The sequence below is a fragment of the Chiloscyllium punctatum genome, chromosome 7 (genome assembly GCF_047496795.1).
Source record: "Chiloscyllium punctatum isolate Juve2018m chromosome 7, sChiPun1.3, whole genome shotgun sequence".
Taxonomy (NCBI): Eukaryota; Metazoa; Chordata; class Chondrichthyes; order Orectolobiformes; family Hemiscylliidae; genus Chiloscyllium; species Chiloscyllium punctatum.
The window spans coordinates 109524037-109542192 of record NC_092745.1 but is presented as its reverse complement, the minus strand read 5'-3'; the positions used below and the strand labels follow the sequence as shown (position 1 = coordinate 109542192).

The 18156-nt window shown below is 42.0% G+C and overlaps 1 protein-coding gene across 3 annotated transcripts in view; it reads left to right on the top strand.

Annotated features, from left to right (window-relative positions):
• The window catches only part of LOC140480038 (palmdelphin-like), a 104670-nt gene that overhangs the window by 10871 nt on the left and 75643 nt on the right, over positions 1–18156 (top strand). Inside the window, exon 1 of one of the 3 annotated variants that reach the window (XM_072574589.1) lies at positions 7820–8005. The exons of 1 other annotated variant lie outside the window; for it this stretch is intronic. The gene's annotated coding sequence lies outside the window, so the exon portion shown is untranslated. Of the gene's footprint in view, positions 1–7819; positions 8022–18156 lie in introns of those variants that run through there. One more of the 3 variants, XM_072574586.1, reaches the window with a different exon arrangement.

The window sequence follows — 18156 nt, the reverse complement described above, 5'->3', positions numbered from 1 at the left end:
CTCCTGATTTGAAACACCTCAATACAAATGTCCTCGCAAGAGCGATGTGCTTGAAGTGACGTTTCACAAGAACTTTCGGGTGGACTCAGCTGTTAACACTGCTAATTCAACTGGAGCTCTCTCTGAAGAATTGACTCCATGCAGCCAGGAACAACCAGTACAACCAGGAACAATTTTCTAAAGTCCATTGAAAAGATGGCTAACCTTCCCTGACATTTGATTAAGGCTGACAGTGGGGAAGATTGATTGATGATCCTAAGAATGATTTCCTTCCTGCCACACAAATGCTGTGTCACACAGAGTTGTTTGTTGTCACCATAGTCTTACCAGACCATCAGGGCTGCTCTCTCATTAGAAAGTGAAGCAACTGGTGGTGATGTAACCTGAGGGACACCAGAGGGAAGAAGTTAATAAGAAGAGTTCTTCATGATAACCTCAAACCAGTGATGGGAATTGAACCCACACTGTTGGCATCACACTGCTCTGTAAACTAACAATCCAGCCAACTGAGCTATGAAAAGATCAGACAAATCCGGAAGAATCTATGTTTAAGTCCCATCTGCTTCAGTGGCATGTCATAACAAGTTGAACTAGGTTGTTTAAATTCAAAAGGGAAAGAGGGGAATTGGAACCAGTGTAACATTAATCTCAGAAATGCAAGACATTTGAAGGGCAGAATTGAATAGTGCAGCACCACATCAACAGCTTCTAATAAAGCCTCAGCACAGGTTCCCCTATGTATGATCATTAAGATGTGCTGCAGTGAAAGATGAGGCAGTTGTTGTAAATGCTCCTTCACGGGTCAGTCTCACCATGCTGCTATGGCGATGCAGATATATTAACTCATTTTGACCACCCAAATGAACCTTTAAGCATTTTTCTGTAAGGTCCTTGAACATCACAATCTGGGCTATAATGACACTTGCTATCTCTTGCTTATTCTCTTCTGAGGGTATTTCCCCAAAGTCTATGTGGCCCAGCCTTTTTCCTTGCCTTCACTTGTGTCACCAATGGCCCAAGATAGCTTCATCAAGATGGACACCTTTTATCTGTCATCCTGCCACAGTGGAACAGTGGCCCTGCTGCCTCACAGCACCAGGGATTCAGGTTCAATTCCTGCCTTGTGGTGACTATCTATCTGGAATTTGCACAGTCTTTCCATGTCAGCATGGGTTTCTGCCAAGTGCTTAGGATCCCCCCCCAAAGATGTGAAGGTTAGGTGGATTGACCAGACTATCTAGTGTCCAGGGATGTTAAGGCTAGATGGGTTAGTCATGATAAGTGGGGCATTACAGGGTCCTGGATAGGAACCCACACCAATCAACCCCACCACCCCGTAGCCCAACATTTCAACTCCCCCTCTGACTCTGCCGAAGACAAATAGGTCCTGCACCTCCTCCACCGCTGCTCCCTCACCACCCGACGCCTGGAGGAAGAACACCTCATCTTCGGAACACTTCAACCCCAGGGCATCAATGTGGACTTCACCAGTTTCCTAATTTCCCCTCCCCCCACCTTACCCCAGTTCCTAACTTCCAGCTCAGTATCGTCTTCATGACCTGTCCTACCTGCTAATCTCCCTTCCCACCTATCCACTCCACCCTCCCCTCTGACCTATCACCTCCATCCCCACCCCCATTCACCAATTGTACTCTTTGCTACCTTCTCCCCAGCCCCACCCCCCCCACCCCCACCCATCCCCCATTTATCTCTCCACCCTGGATGGAGGGCTATTCCTGATGAAGGGCTTTTGCCTGAAACATCAATTTTCCTGCTCCTCGGATGCTGCCTGACCTGCTGTGCTTTTCTAGCATCACTCTGATCTAAACTCTGGTTCTTGGTGGGATGCTGTTCAGAGGGTCAGTGATAACTTGATGGGCCAAATGCCCTCTATCTGCACAGTAGGGATTCTATGATTCTATAACCTTCCTTGACTCCTAGTGTACCTAAATGATTATCCAGCATCCTGCATTCCTTTGGTAAAAAAGTAATGGCTGCCTGGAATACATAGATTATTCACAATATTATCCAAGCAACTTCAAGACACTGAGCCTGCCACAAAGAGAGGTGGATTGCTTGATTCTCTCAGTGTCATGTTGCATTCATGAAATGAGACAGGTGCACCAATTTTATATGTTGCCCACCCCTTGTGGAAAGGGTGAAGTTGGGCATCCCCATTCCTAAAAGCCAGGGCAGACTAAATTCTGTGCCCTGTGGCTCGTATGACAAATCAGTGGAAAAACTAAGCAGAGCTAGAGAAAGAACATCATGCAAAAGACTGTGAAAAGTTGATGTGAGAATTTTAGCAGTTTGTTTTAGATTTCCCAATCATGCCTTTAAATCTTTGGGATGAAGAGAATTTAAGTGTAATGCACAGCTCATAAATTAAAATTGAATCGCATTTTATTAAGTTAATCAGGAAATGGATTGAAAGCCTTGACCTTCATTCCTATGCACTATTCAGATGGAAGTGCTAGTCTGCTGCTGTTAATGTTCAACTTAAACTGCGGCCCCCTCTGAGTTCTGACCTTGATCTTGACATCTGATACATTTTAATGCAATTGTGTTCTGTACTAAAGTACAACTTGCTTCCATAGCAAATTGGATTCAATTCAGGTATAACAGAGTTCTCTTGTTCATTTATTACCTCACCCATTGCTTCTTTCCCAGGAGAAAGAAGTCACAGAAATAATACCACCACTTACTATTCCACAAGTAGTTCTCCAGTGCAATGGACCTCTTATACTTTCACTGGAATGGGACAAAGAATAATCCACTAAACAATAAGCTATATAACTAACTCTATGATCTTCTGACTTCATTGTCCATGGGGAATTTGAGCCTATTTTAATGGACAGTGAAGGACAACACTGAGTTGTCCGAGCAATCATGTCATCAAGCAATAATCGGTATAACAATTACCTCTTTAAGGTTCATCCTCTGGGACAGAAGGTCTGGGTTCATGTCCCAACCACTCTGGAGGAGAGTCATAGATTGATTTAAAATAATAGGTGAATGTAAGGACAGACTCCATGGCTTCTTTCATTCAAAAATAAATGGATGCAGAGTTTGTAGATGCATTAACTGTGATCTTTCAAAATTCCCTAGATTCCAGAGAAGTGCCAGTGGTTTGGGTATTCAGTAATGTAACACCACCACTCAAGAAAGAAGGAGACAAAAAGCCAGGAAGTAAATAGTTTTGCTAGCTAACGTCAGTCATTAGGAGAGTGCTAGAATCCCTAACTAAGCAAGCAGTAACAGGACATTTAGAAAACCATAATACAATCATGATCTATAGAATACATCTACCATGCCCGCTGTCAAGGAAAGGCTGCCAGCATTCTCGAAGATCCATCCCACCCTGGCAATGTTTTTCTATAACCTCGACCATCGGGGAGAAGGTACAGAAGCCTGAACACACGCACCAGCCGGTTTCAAAACAACTTCTACCCTACTGTTGTTAGAATACTGAATGGACTTACAAACTCTTAACATCTACCTGTACCTGTGTTTTGGTTATTGCCACTGTTTACCCATTATTTACTTATCTATGCTACTTAACGCTGTGATCTGCTTGTATTGCTGGCAAGACAAAGCTTTTCACTGTGCCTTGGTACACGTGACAATAAATTCAATTCAATTCAATTCACTTTGGAGGAGAAGTTGTTGGACTGTGGTGGACAAAGCTAAAAATTGACCTGATGATGAAGCAGTGCTGCGAAAGCATGTATCTCCAAATACGTTGGACCATAACCTGGAGTTGTGTGATTTTTAGCATAATACAATCAGGTTGAGTCAACATGATTTTATAAGACCAGTCAGCACTTTATTACTAAAGAGTATTCATCTCACCATAAAATGCAGCTACAAACGCTATTGAATAAAACACACATTTACATAGGATAATAATTAGTATTAGCAAACGGGAACAACAATCGGCCATTCGGCCCCTCAAGACTCCTCCACCATTCAACAAGATCATGGTTCACCTGATTGGAACCTCAAATCCACATTCCTGCATAGCCCTGTTAATCTTTCACACTGTTGCTTAACAAAGTCTATCTACATCTGCTTTAAAAATGTTAAAGGTCTCCGCTTTCACCATCTTTCCAGGAAGAGAATTCCAAAGATTCACTTAATCACAGAATTGTTAAATTATTTGTTAATCTGGAGTTGCAGTTTTGCAGCTGATTCCATACAACTCTCCAGAGAATTTTTTTTTTTTTGCTTGATCACTTTTTATAAATGGGCAACCCCTGACATTTAAATAGTGAGCAACCCCTGGACTTTACGCAACGACTCCTATTATTTCTCAAGTACATACAATGTCTTTCAGCAAAAATGCTATGAGATACCCATCTCTCAGAAACTAAAACCTCATTTTAATTTATTTCTCTACCTTCAAGTTTTATGCAATAGATTTTAATAAGTAATTGGTTCAAATCTAAGCACCCAACTATTTTGGTTTTGACATGCTCTAATGAACTATTTTCTGTGATCGATTCTGACAATCACCTCTCCCAGCAACAAAAAAATGCGGCTGCTTCTCATGACTTGCTGACAAGTTGTTACATGGGTCAAAATACTGACTATCAGCTGAAAAGAATCTGACAGGTGGCCTGCATGCAATTAGTTCCAGCTATAAATATAAAGGCCTCACAGAGTTGCATATTCGTATCCCAAAATGCAAGGATAGTCAAAATATTCTCATGTCTCGCAGAATTATGGAGCCATCTCAAACAATTAACTCATTTTCATTAATCAGCTTTGTTGGCCTTAGTAAAATCCTGAATAAATCTAACCTTAGAATTAAAAATCTGTAATGGAAGAGCAAGGGAGATGGTGTAGTTGACCAGAGATCCAGACTAATGGTCTGGGGGTGTGGTTTTGAATCCCACCAGGACAGATGGTGAAATTTGAATTTTATTTTTAAAAACCTGTAATTTAAAAAAAAAGCTAGCCTAATGACACTATGTTGGTTGTCCTAAAAGCCTACCTGGTTCACTAATGACCTTTGCAGAAGAAGATGTGCTGTCTGTTCTGTATGTGACTCCAGACCCAAAGTAATATGGTTGACTTCACTGTCCTCTGTGTCAGCACAGCCAATCAGTTCAAGGTGACGAAGGACATGCCACAACTATTGACCCACATCCTATAGTTAACAAACAACAAAGAAAGGAGAATATACAGGCGACATGAGTAGGATTCTGAGGTGACCTTGGGGATGATTAGTGCTTCTTGAACCTCTCCATAAATCAGAGTGCTGGACTGTATGGAGTCGGTAGAGTGGTGGTTACTGGCCACGGAAGGAAAGTTCTGAACTTTAAAAAGCCTATTCCCAGCAATAACACCCTGGGACTACGGGTGGATAGTTGGGCAAAATAGGCTAAGCGTTAGATCTCTGTCCTGCTGTGGGAACAGGTAAGGCCCAGGCTTTCAAGTCCAGCAGGATCCAGGAGCTTATGGAATATGGGGGGAGATGGGGTGAAAATAGAGATCAGGAATCTTTGTTGCAGGTGAAAAGAAATGAAATGGGGTCTTCAGTCTTCTGGGGGATGGTGTCCCCAAACAATGTGCCTTCCTTCCTTTTCAAAGATTCCCTTCAAAAACAGCATTCTTACTCTAAACCAACAAAAACAGAAGTTGCTGGAAAAGCTCAGCAGATCTGGCAGCATCTGTGAAGAGAAATCAGAGTTAACGTTTCGGGTCCGGTGGCCCTTCATCAGAACTGCGGAGCTTTTCCAACAACTTCTGTTTTTGTTTCTGATTTAGAGTATCTGTGGTCCTTTTAGTTGTTATTTCATATTCTGAGTTGCCTGCCAGTGCCCAGCGTGGTAGATATTTGCTAAATCAACTTTTTCAGAGATATTATTACACACTCTGGAACAAGATGCACTTGAACATATGCTTCCTGGTCTAGAAGTGGGGATACTACCACTGCACAACAAGAGCTCTTGCACAGCATGGTATGACCAAAGAGGTGGATTGAGGCCCTTAACTAGTAAATAATTGAGCTGATACAGAGGCTGATAGTTCTAAAGACAGGTTAGCCCTAGTGTGCAACTATTCCTGTCCAATGCCCCAGCCCCCAGGATTTGGAGAAAAGGTTCAGGATAAAGGGGAAGGAGGAAGGCTGACCACACGACATCTTTTAGGTGCCCCTTTCCCCCTGCCGTAAGCACATCCAGCAGAAGGCAATAAATCTAGCCCAGAGTCTTGTAACAAGCTGATTATAAATGATAAATACCTTGTTTCCATTATGAGTTTGTTTAATTGGAAAAATCTACTAACCGCCACACAATTTTAGATGCAGAAGTCAGACTAAGGGATGAAGTGACCCAACTAGCTGACTGCCTGCTGATTTATGATCCTGTTTATGTTCAGCCTATTTCTTAAAGTGGTGGAATTATTTTGAAGCTAGCAGTAATCAAAGCCATCTCTTACATCAGACTCAGCCATTGAATCAGCAGCTATTCCAGAAACAATGGCACAATTAAGGCATACAATTTTACTCCAAGGTGAAATAAATTGTTCATTGTATTAACCTAGGACTTAGAAATGAAGCCAAAATGAACTATTGCAAAGTAAATTTGGAATTCCAAATCTTCACTGCCTCTCTTTAAAATCTTGATTAGATTCCCGACAGTGTGGAAACAGGCCCTTCGACCCAACAAGTCCATACCAACCCTCTGAAGAGTAACCCACCCACCCCCCAGGACTAATGTACCTAACACTATGGACAATTTAGCATGGCCAATTCACATCGTTGGAATGTAGGATGAAACCAAAGCACCCAGAGGAAACCCACGCAGACACAGGGAGAATGTGCAAACGCCACACAGACAGTCACCCAAGGGTGGAATTGAACCTGGGACGCTGTTACTGGGAGGCAGCAGTGCTAACCACTGAGCCACTGTGCCACCCTAATTGACCTCAAGGCCGGGGAATTGGACAGGAATAGTTGCACACTAGGGCTACCTGCCTTGAGAACTTTAAATCTCTGTATCGTCTCAATTATTTACCAATTAGGGGTTTCAATCTGCCTCAAGATTTTGTAGAAGTGTCTCCTAATGAGACTCACATCTCATTTTGTCTGGTAACTGTCCTGTAAAATACCTCAGTATATTTCACTACATTAATGTGTTACAGTACAGATCATGTACGTGAGTGATATTAGAGAAAGGAATTTTATCATGACCTGTGAGCATAGTTGACAATATAAATTCCTTTAAATATTCAGTAAATCATAATTAATAGGAAAGAGAAAGAAGTGATAATAGTAGATGTGGGTCCTTCATCAACACTCAACATTCCAGCTTTTGTTTTCCTTTTTGATCTTGTCAGACCAAATGTGAAGTTCCTATTGTCAGACTCCTAGCATTTGTACATGTTTAAGTGTCACTTTTATTCCTAAGCTTGGAGAGAACAAAGCAGCAAAAAAAAAATGGCAGATAAAAGTGACTGACAGTACCAAGTGACAGGGCTTTAATGGTGGGGGTGGAAATCATGTAGTTGTGTTATCAATCTATCAGCTGGTGCTTGTTTATAAAATATATAGAGACAGTTTGAAGGGAAAAGCTGATTGACACGATGCCAAAGCATAGGAAGCTAATTTAGGAGAAAAGCAATTTGCTAATTGCCTTTGACTGCCAGTGCGTGTCGTGCAGCAGAAGACAGCTGTCAAGCCAAAGGATAGCAAAGCAAGTTTGAGCATTCTGCATAAAAGACTGGAATGGATTTGGGCACTGATTCATGCAGTCAGGAATGGTGTGGAGGTGGCTGATTGTGGGTGGAGGTGGGGCGGGGGGTTCAATTTGTACATGACGCTACAAATCGTTCACCGGTGGTGGTGAAATCCAGCATCCAACCTGTGGCCTCGACTGAGTTCTTGATTAGCCCAGAGGTCTTATTATATTCACGATGTGAAGTCATACAGAAATTTTCCATGTACAAAGAATTTTCTTCGTCTCTTAACGAGCACTGTTTTGTGGACTGATCTGCACAAGTAAGAGCACAGCTGGGTAAGAATGAAAGTGTTTCCTAAATTAAGAACATGCAGGCAGCTCCTCTTATAGGACTGCATTATTAGAAGTTTATTTTTGAGGAAGTTTCAATATAAAACCATCTTTCCATACATTTGTTCCATATATGGCTGTGTCTATTTTGTGTTTAAATGGATCAAAGTAAAAGCATAGACTGTGTTATTTTCATCTTGTAATAATCTTTTAATTATGCATAATCTTGTCAGAAACTCAGCATTAAGTGCTTGTAATACAGTTCCGTAGGGTTTGAACCAGACGTTCAAGGTTTAATGTTTGCAATGCAATGATACTTTCACAAGTGAAGGGCAATACTTTGACAATGCTGGAAGTTGAATGAGGCTCTTCGGGAAGTTTCTCCTAAACAGGCAGATTAGAAAAACCTTTTGTAAAATACAGTCACTGATATTGTATAAAAAAACTAGCAATCAGTTTAATGATCAGAAGATTCCATAGATAGCAAATAAGGTGAACAGCCAGCTAACCTGTAATAGCACTGACTCTGGGAGAAATTTTGAAGAGGATGTGACTTTCTACTATTCATCAGAGGGTGTTAATGAATTTGTTCACCCCCTGCCTGAATCACCAGGAAAGCATAATTTGAAGGGCTACATTGGTTCAGGAAATCTAAGGCCCCAAGAAGCATAATACCCAATGGGAAATTTAAGTAGGGCTCTTAATTGTACTATGAGGATGATGATTCAGATGTCCCACCTTGCCAGAACTCTCAGATGACATGTTACCCGTTATCATGAAAAATATTCGCAAATAGATTTGGGATGTTTGTCCCCACCTCCAACAGCCAACACATCCACCAGCCAGCCCTCATCAACCACAACCAATGTATCCATCTCTCAACCGCTCCTTCCCCTCTTGGGGTCATTAATATTGAGGTCACAGTTTCTTCCAAAAGTACTGAAAACTTTTCTGACAATTTGTATATTCCTCAGCAGTGTGTTGAAATGGATGACTGACGTTAAATTCTGGAGTGAGGATTGAACCTCCTGCCTCTGAAATGACTTGCACTGCCAAGTATGAGGAAAGATAATAAAAATTGAATAGTTAATAAGCACATTTGAATATTCTGGTGCATTCATCTAATGCTGAATTCTCAAATCCAGATAGGAATCACTTACACATTATGAGCTGAAATACATTCTCCTCCAATTTGATTTGGGCAAAAAAAGCCTATAGCTAAGGCCTATGTTTGTAATTTAGCCCTCAGCATATTAAAACTTGTGGCTTAACAGCTATGTTTTATGCAGTGTGTTTTAATAGCTGCTCCAGACTAAAGTGAAAACCAGTTTCAGCAGAGGTAGAAATCACTTGGCTACAGAAGTGCAGCCAGAATTCTGTGTACAAATGCTCAACAGTTTGGGATGCATTTTGCAAAACGGAGTTGTCTTTAACTCGGCCTGTGCTGTCTAACCAGCAACACTCAGGAAAGACAGGCATACAGTCTAACAAGTTGATATTGGTGGAACATTGGAACGAAAATGCTTTAAACATATAGACCTGAATATGGAGCCCGGAAATGCAGGAAAAAATAAAATGAAGGACTATGGGGATGTCCGTCTATGTTGAAAGATTCTTACAAAGGGGACACAGTGGACAAAATGGTCTCCCTAATATATATTTTAACCTTGAATGATGATCAAAAGTACAATCATGATCATTTTTACTGGTTGGTACATCAAGCAAAGTTGAAAGGAGCATAGTTATTACATTATACATTACTACCCAGATTAATATTTCCCCATGGTGAGGAGTTAGTTGCTTACTTATTACCAATTTGATGAAAATTTTTATTTTATTTTTCATTGTTGTTCAGGCTGGGTACAGTATACATTTCAAGTTCTTAACACTCCTTGAACACTCAGCTGTGCGGAAGCATACTGTAGGCTGTAAGGAGTGTTCCACCTGCTATTGGAATTAGTCAAATGATACACACTCTAAGGTTGCATACAATTTTCACCCAAAACTATTATTTGTACTCTAGTTTGCTTAGTGTGCAACAAATAATCAGTTGGATGCTGTAAGCCTTTGGAGGAAAGTAAATCTTAAAATGGAAATGACAAAATTATGCAGAAACTGTTCTTCTTTTTAAAAGTATAGTCCATCTTCCGTAATTACACCGGCACCACTCCCCACCTCTTCCTCCACTACATTGATGACTGCATTGGTGCCACCTCGTGCTCCCGCGAGGAGGTTGAGCAATTCATGAACTTCACCAACACATTCCACCCTGACCTTAAATTTACCTGGGCCATCTCTGACACCTCCCTCCCCTTCCTGGACCTCTCCATCTCCATTAATGATGACCGACTTGACACCAACATGTTTTACAAACCCACCAACTCCCACAGCTACCTGGATTACACCTCTTCCCACCCTACCTCTTGCAAAAATGCCATCCCATATTCCCAATTCCTCCGCCTCCACCGTATCTGCTCCCAGGAGGACCAGTTCCACCACAGAACACACTAGATGGCCTCCTTCTTTAGAGACCGCAATTTCTCTTCCCACATGGTTAAAGATGCCCTCCAATGCATCTCGTCCACATCCCGCACCTCCGCCCTCAGACCCCACCCGTCCAACTATAACAAGAACAAAACGCCCCGGTGCTCACCTTCCACTCTATCAACCTTTGCAAAAATCAAATCATCCGCCGACATTTCGGCCACTTCCAAGCGGACCCCACTACCAGGGATATATTTCCCTCCCCACCCCTTTCTGCCTTCCGCAAATACTGTTCCCTCCATGACTACCTGGTCAGGTCCACACCCCCCTACAACACACCCTCCAATCCTGACACCTTCTCCTGCCACTGCAGGAATTGTAAAACCTGCGCCCCACCTCCTCCCTCACCTCTATCCAAGGCCCTAAAGGAGCCTTCCACATCCAAAGTTTTACCTGCACATCCACTAATATCATTTATTGCATCGGAAGCAACAGATGCAGTCTCTTCTACATTGGGGACACTGGACGCCTCCTTGCAGAATGCTTTAGGGAACATCTCCAGGACACCCGCACCAATCACACCACCCTGTGGCCCGACATTTCAACTCCCCCTCCCACTCTGCCGAGGATATGGAGGTCCTGGGCCTCCTTCACCGCCGCTCCCTCACCACCTGACGCCTGGAGGAAGAACGCCCCATCGTCCGCCTCGGAACACTTCAACCCCAGGACATCAATGTGGATTTCAACAGTTTCCTCATCCCCCCTTCCCCTACCTCACCCCAGTTCCAATCTTCCAGCTCAGCACTGTCCCCATGACTTGTCCTACCTGCCTATCTTCTTTTCCACTATCCACTCCACCCTCCTCTCTGACCTATCACCTTCATCCCCTCTCCCACTCACCTATTGTACTCTATGCTACTTCCTCCCCACCCCCACCCTCCTATCATTTATCTCTCCAACTTTCAGGCACTCTGCCTGTATTCCTGATGAAGGGCTTTTGCCCGAAACGTTGAATTTCCTGCTCCTCGGATGCTGCCTGAACTGTTGGGCTTTTCCAGCACCACTAATCCAGAATCTGGTTTCCAGCATCTGCAGTCATTGTTTTGACCTAAAAGTATAAATCATTCTAGCTGAAAAAAAATCCACTGATTTCTGTATTAATTCACTACTTATTTAAAGGTCCTGGCCATAAAGAAAGAAATATCTAAGAAAATCAATTGAAGTCGAGTACAGAGGCTGATGTGGCCCAAAAATAGAAGCACAGGCCATTGTGTCATTTCTCGAGCCAGCAATGCAGACAAAGCTGAGAAAGCTGAGGCAGCAATCCCATTCATTTCCTCACTGAGGCCAATTAAAGAATTTGAAAAGCTTGGGAAGAGCTTGTTATTTGGATGGTTGCAAATTTGTAGAGGTGCACAGATTACAGAGAGTGGCTGTTGCATATCAGCTGAAGGGAGACTGATAAAGACTAGGAAGCCAATCATAGATGCACCCAGGCATTGGGTTAACCCTTTAAGAGGATTAGTGAGGCAAAGACAAACTGTATTTTGTTAGGGGGTTCCCTTGATGGTGGGAAGAGTGGGCTCTCGGTGAAGGATACTATATGGTTATAACCTTGTATAGGTCAGGTGTCCGGAAGCAAGGCAGCCAGGCACGATTGGTCAACCACCGGCCCAGAAAGGAACTTCTGTCCAATTTTCAGTCCAGTGATGTGGGGCACGAACCATCACGGTTATTATGGAACGCAAGTAACAGGACGAGCACAGGTGAAGAAAGATGGCAGGAAGCCAATAGAGACTAATACCTCAAGTAGGATCTACTGCCAAAGATTGAGCTACCTGGAGATGCCCGAGGTCCAGGAGAATATGGCTCACTGACTTGCTGCCAAAGACCTTGAACTTCACAGCGCTGGTCACCATGCCCTGCCAGTGACAGTAAAAGTACAACCTCTCCGCATCTTAGTGGCAGTTCACTAATAGCTGAGCACTTCTGCATCTCCATAGCACTGATATCCCCTTTGCCAGAGCTGGACTCTATATATGCATACATACATGTATATATTTCACAACAAATTCCACAGGCATTGAGTTTCAGGGGAATTCCTGGATTACTATAGTTTCAGGGCAACAATGTTTGTGCCAATGTAGCCATCACAGCATTGAGTGACTGGCCAATCAGATTCATCAGCAGGAAGGGTTCTCTGGTGTTCAGCTGGTCTGCAATTACAGTCAGAGTTTCCTCCATCTCTGTGCTTGTTTTCCTGATAACTGCAAGGGCTCCTTCAACTTCCATGCATCCACCATCTGGTGCCAAGGTGGGCCTTGAACTCCTTCACTCACAGCACCATTGTTGTTGGGATGCTACTTAGGTTTCTCCCCCATTCCTACAGTCAAATTGTTAGGCTGGCCTTTCCCTTTCCACCATGTACTAATGCGATGGTCATTCCTGAAGAAGGGCTTATGCCTGAAACGTTGATTTTCCTGCTCCTCGGATGCTGCCTGGCCTGCTGTGTTTTTCCAGCACCACATTTTTCAACATTGTGTACTAATGTCAAGTTTAATGAGTGAACGTTAACAGGTCTTATTGAACAAAACTATTGACAAACAGTGAAAAGGGAGGACATCTCTGGAACCCTACAAACTCAAGTTCCAGCTCTCTGTGTGGCCCGACATCAATGTAACACTAAAAGCAAAGTACTTTGGAGCTGGAGATCTGAAATATAAACAGAAAATCTGGCTGCATTTATGGAGGAAGAAACAGAATTAACATTTCAGGCCCAATACGACTGTTTTTGGAACCTAGTCCTAAGAAGCTCTTGTGGTCCAAATTCGATCTCATTCAATGCCTTTACACATGATAAAGAGCTTTGACCTTGTTTCTCCCTCCCTCCTGAACGTATCCCTTCATCTAATCCCACCTCGCATTATATGCATTCACTCCTCATTATCCATTGATTAATTCCTTGTGGATCCACATACTTACAAACTTGGCCCCAGCCCCAACCTTTTTTATTTTTCATTGATTTGTCCAGTCTGGCTGCATTTCATGGTATGTAAGAGAGTTGCATTGTGTTTTTGTAATTCTTGTCGATGTCCCTATTTCCTGCGAATAACGGGAATGAAGTTTTTTCATTCTCCCTCTGACCTTCTGCTCTCAAATGCTGAATGATCTACCAACTTGGTTAGATTAAAAACAACTGCAGATGCTGGGTCCTGAAGAAGGGTTACACCTGAAACGGAGGCTTCTCCACCTCCTGGTGTTGCCTGGTTTGCTGTGTTCTTCCAGGAGAAAGTGAGGACTGCAGATGCTGGAGATCAGAGTTGAGAGTGTGGTGCTGGAAAAGCCCAGCAGGTCAGGCAGCATTCGAGGAGCAGGAGAATTGACAGTTTGGGCATAAGCACCCTTCATCAGGAATGACTGATGAAGGGCTTATGCCCGAAATGTCAATTCTCCTGCTGTGTGCTCTTCTAGCCTCCTGCCTGGCGAATGATCTGCCAACATCAGAGGACTCAGGTTTTATCTCTTTACACCCCATTTCAATTAATTTTGGGCACAATTTGATTTTTTAAATTATGTCAAAGCTGTTTATGCACGTGCTCAGCAGTTTTTCTCAAAGATACAGTTGACTCTTTAATCCACATGGTGTAGTTATGTGCTTTAAAACTGAAATTTCATATTATAAGATGGTGTGCCCCACGTGGTTTACTGTACCAGTTCCCAAAGCTGCCAAAAGCAACATAACCTTCTGAAATGCAAAGTTTCACAATCTGTTCAATGTTCTCCAATGTACACTCACTAGGCACTACACTAGTTAACCATACTATGCAACCAAACTGTCCTTGAAATCTAAACTTCAGCAGTTTCAACTCATTCTGTGCATTTGGCAATGCACAAATGGATCAAATGGCAATGTTTAGATTTTACCAAAGAGGAATTGAGGGTTGTAAAATTGAAGTGAATCACCAACGTTTTCTCTCAATTCCAGCACTTGCATCTGCCAAGTTTATGCTCCACACACACACATCTCTGACTTGAAAATAATCAAAGTTAGGAAACTCCTGGACTGTAAATGAAAGTAAATTTCAAAGTTTTAGCAACAAGATGATTGCAAATGTTTAAATCTATTACTGCATAGATTTGTATTTTTTTTCCTACTCCCACTTGACCTTTCTGATCATTAAGGGAAAGTCCTATGAGAATTACCTGAGTATGAGTGTTCCATCAAGAGGAATTATCAAAGCAGAGATCATTGCATTTTTAAAGTAAGTAGTAAATGAGCAGTTGAGGGAAAGGGCTTTGAGGTGTTTGAGCAGGGAGGAAGAGATCATTTTGCATCTTAAAGAGTTGACTCAAATCAGGCAGGCTAATGGCCATTGTTTTGCTGTATATCTCATGATGCTCTCTAATCTAGTTCAGAAAACAAAAGAACCAAGTTAAGATCAAGGATACTTGATAGTAACTGATTTCTTGACAGTAATTTACAATATTGATTTGATTTGATTAAATCACACTGCATTAAGTAGATATCTGTGTGACCAAGGTATATATCTCAAAAGGCCAGTATTGCTTGCCTTGGTATAATCATCAATTCACCCAATCCCCTACCCATCCCCTAATCTTTATTTAATAAAGAAAGGTCACCTCCTAATGAAAGATTTGGCAGGTTAAACCAACCTATGTTCAGTATTTTTTTTAGAAGTTTTCCTGAGGCCTTCAAAATTCACAGGACATAATAATCATCATGTTTTGAGCTCTAGAGTACGGTGATGGGGATAAAAGAGTGAATTAGGAGATAATTCTTGAATCTTACTGCATTTAACTAATGCTAACCAAATGAAAAATCTGATATAAAATCAAAAAATACTGGACCTGCTCAACAGATCTTGCAGCATCTGAGACAAGAGCAAATAAGACAGTCCTTCATTTTACATTCCTTAAGAGAATGTTTGAACACAAGGGAGGGTCGTTGTAAAATTCCCCCACTTAACTCCCACCATCTGATCTGTATGAAGTTCGGCAGGAAGCATTGTAGAAGTATCCTGCCCACCCTTGGGCCTGTTGAGGACTGACCCTTATCCTAAAATAAAACAACAGACTGTGAATGTTGAAGATCTGAAACAAAGACTGTGTTGGAGAACCTCATCTGGCGGCATCTGTGGAGGGAGAAACAGTTAAAGTTTCAAATCCAGTCACCCATCATCAGACAATGGCCAACATTCTTCTTTTCAGCCTGAGCAGGAATTGGGATCATGGCTGTAAAATCCAGCCCCGAATTACCGTTCCTGAAATGAGATCTTTCAGAAGAACGCAAGTTGAAACTCTCTATGGTAGATTGCTCCAAAAGGTGCTCTCTTACTGCAGTTGCATGGTTAGTAGGTTTGCAGATGACACCAAGATTGGTGATATAATGGACAGCAAAGATGATTAACTGAGATTACAAAGAGACCTTGATCAATTGAGCTGAAGAGTGGCAGATGGAGTTTAGTTTGCATAAAAGTGAGATATTGCATTTTGGTAAAACAAACAAGGGCAGGACTTATACAATTGAAAGTAGGATCTAGGATAGTGTTGTTGAACAGAGAGACCTGGGGTTTCAGGTAATTCTTTGAAGCTTGCATCACATATAGACAGGATGGTTAAGAAGATATTTAACACAATTTGGAGATGGTGTTGGACTGGGGTGTACAAAGTTAAAAATCACACAACACCAGGTTATAGTCCAACAGGTTTAATTGGAAGCACACTAGCTTTCGGAGCGACGCTCCTTCATCAGGTGGTTGTGAACAACCTTGTGTGATTTTTAACTTTTAACACACTTGCCTTTATTGCTTCAACCTTTTGAGTACATGAGTTGGGATGTTATGTTAAGATTGTACAAGACATTATGAGGCCTCTTTTGGAGTACTGTGTCCAGCACTGGTCACCCTGTTATAGGAGGGATATTAATAAGTGATAGAGGGTTCAGAGGATTTTAATCAGGACGTTGTCAGGAATGGAGGTTTGAGTTATGGGGAGAGGCTGGACAGGCCAGATGTTTTTCACTGGAGTGTAGGAGGTTGAGAGGTGACCTTATTGAGGTTTATAAAATCATGGGGGATATTGATAAGATGAATGTCAGGTGAGTTTTCCCGAGGTGGAGAATTTCAAGTGTAGGGGGCATATTTTTAAGATGAGAGGAGAAAGATTTTAAAAAGACGTGAAGGGTAATTCTTTTACACACAGAGGAATGTGGGTACAGTTACAACATTTAAAAGACATTTAGATAACTACATGAACAGAAATGTTTGGAGGGTTATGGGCCAAGCACAGGGAGATGGGACTAGTTTAGTTTGGGATTATGGTCAGCATGCGCTGGTTGAACCAAAGGGTCTGTTTCTGTGCTGTATGACTCTGACTCCATTACTCTATGAGTCTATAACTCATTTAAAATCCAAATTGAACAAGAATCTGTTGGCCTGATTTTCTTCAGTCACCCATCACTTTATGGTTGGACCACAGCTGATGTTATTTGTCCTGTTCTCATCACCACATTTATATGAAGGACATAATTGCTCTAGAGAGGAAATTTACAAGAATGTTAACAGGGCTTGAATATTGTAATGGTGAGGAAAAATTGGATGGGCTGTGGCTGTCTTCCTTAGTGTGGAAGTGCTGCTGTTGGACTGGGGTGGGCAAAGTTAAAAATCACACAACACCAGATTATAGCCCAACAGGTTTATTTGGAAGCACTAGCTTTCAAAACGCTGCTCCTTCATCAGGTAGCTGTGGAGCAGGATCATAAGACACAGAATTCATAGTAAATCATTACAGTGTCACGCAATCATTTCAGTTGCAAGGCACTGTAACCTTTTGCTATAAATGCTGTGTCTTATGATCCTGCTCCACAGCTACCTGATGAAGGAGCAGCGCACTGAAAGCTAGTATTGCCAAACAAACCTGTTGGACTATAACCTGGCGTTATGTGATATACAACAGTTTTCCTTAGAACAGAGGAAGCAGTGGGGTGACATAACTGAGGTGTAAAACATTATAAGAGACTTAAAAAGAGGGAGGTGGAGAGGCCAGTTACCAGGGACACAGACTTAAAGTGATTTGTAGAAAGATTAAATGGGGCATGAGGAAAAGTGAGTTCACTCAGAGGGTGGAGGGTGTCTGGAATTAGCTGTCTGAATTTGCGATTGAAGTGGAAACTCTCATTCATTTAAAAGGAATGGGGATGTGCAGTTCAAATGTTATAACCAACAAGATTATGGACTAAATGCTTGAAGGTGGGATTAGAAAAGCTGGCTAGTTTTAATCAGGTGGTACACACAATGGACCGAATGGCCTCTTCTTGTCTGTAATATTTCTGTGCCTCTATGGATCCCACCCAGGGTATTTTGATGCAACCATCAGCTCATGTGAATTTCAAAAAGTATTTTATGGACAATGGTAAATTCATACCAATGACTTTGTAACAGCGTGTTTCATTCATTTTAGGAAAGCCAATCTTTCCTATGTCGAAGTAAATGAAACTGCTAAATTTGATTTTTATTGATTAGTGTGAATTTCAAATGGCAAAGAAACCTATTCAGGCAGACAAGAAATACATCCTTTTATTGAAATTTCTTAGTGTTTTTGTGGAATTATGCTTCCAACATGTTGTCACCATCAGATG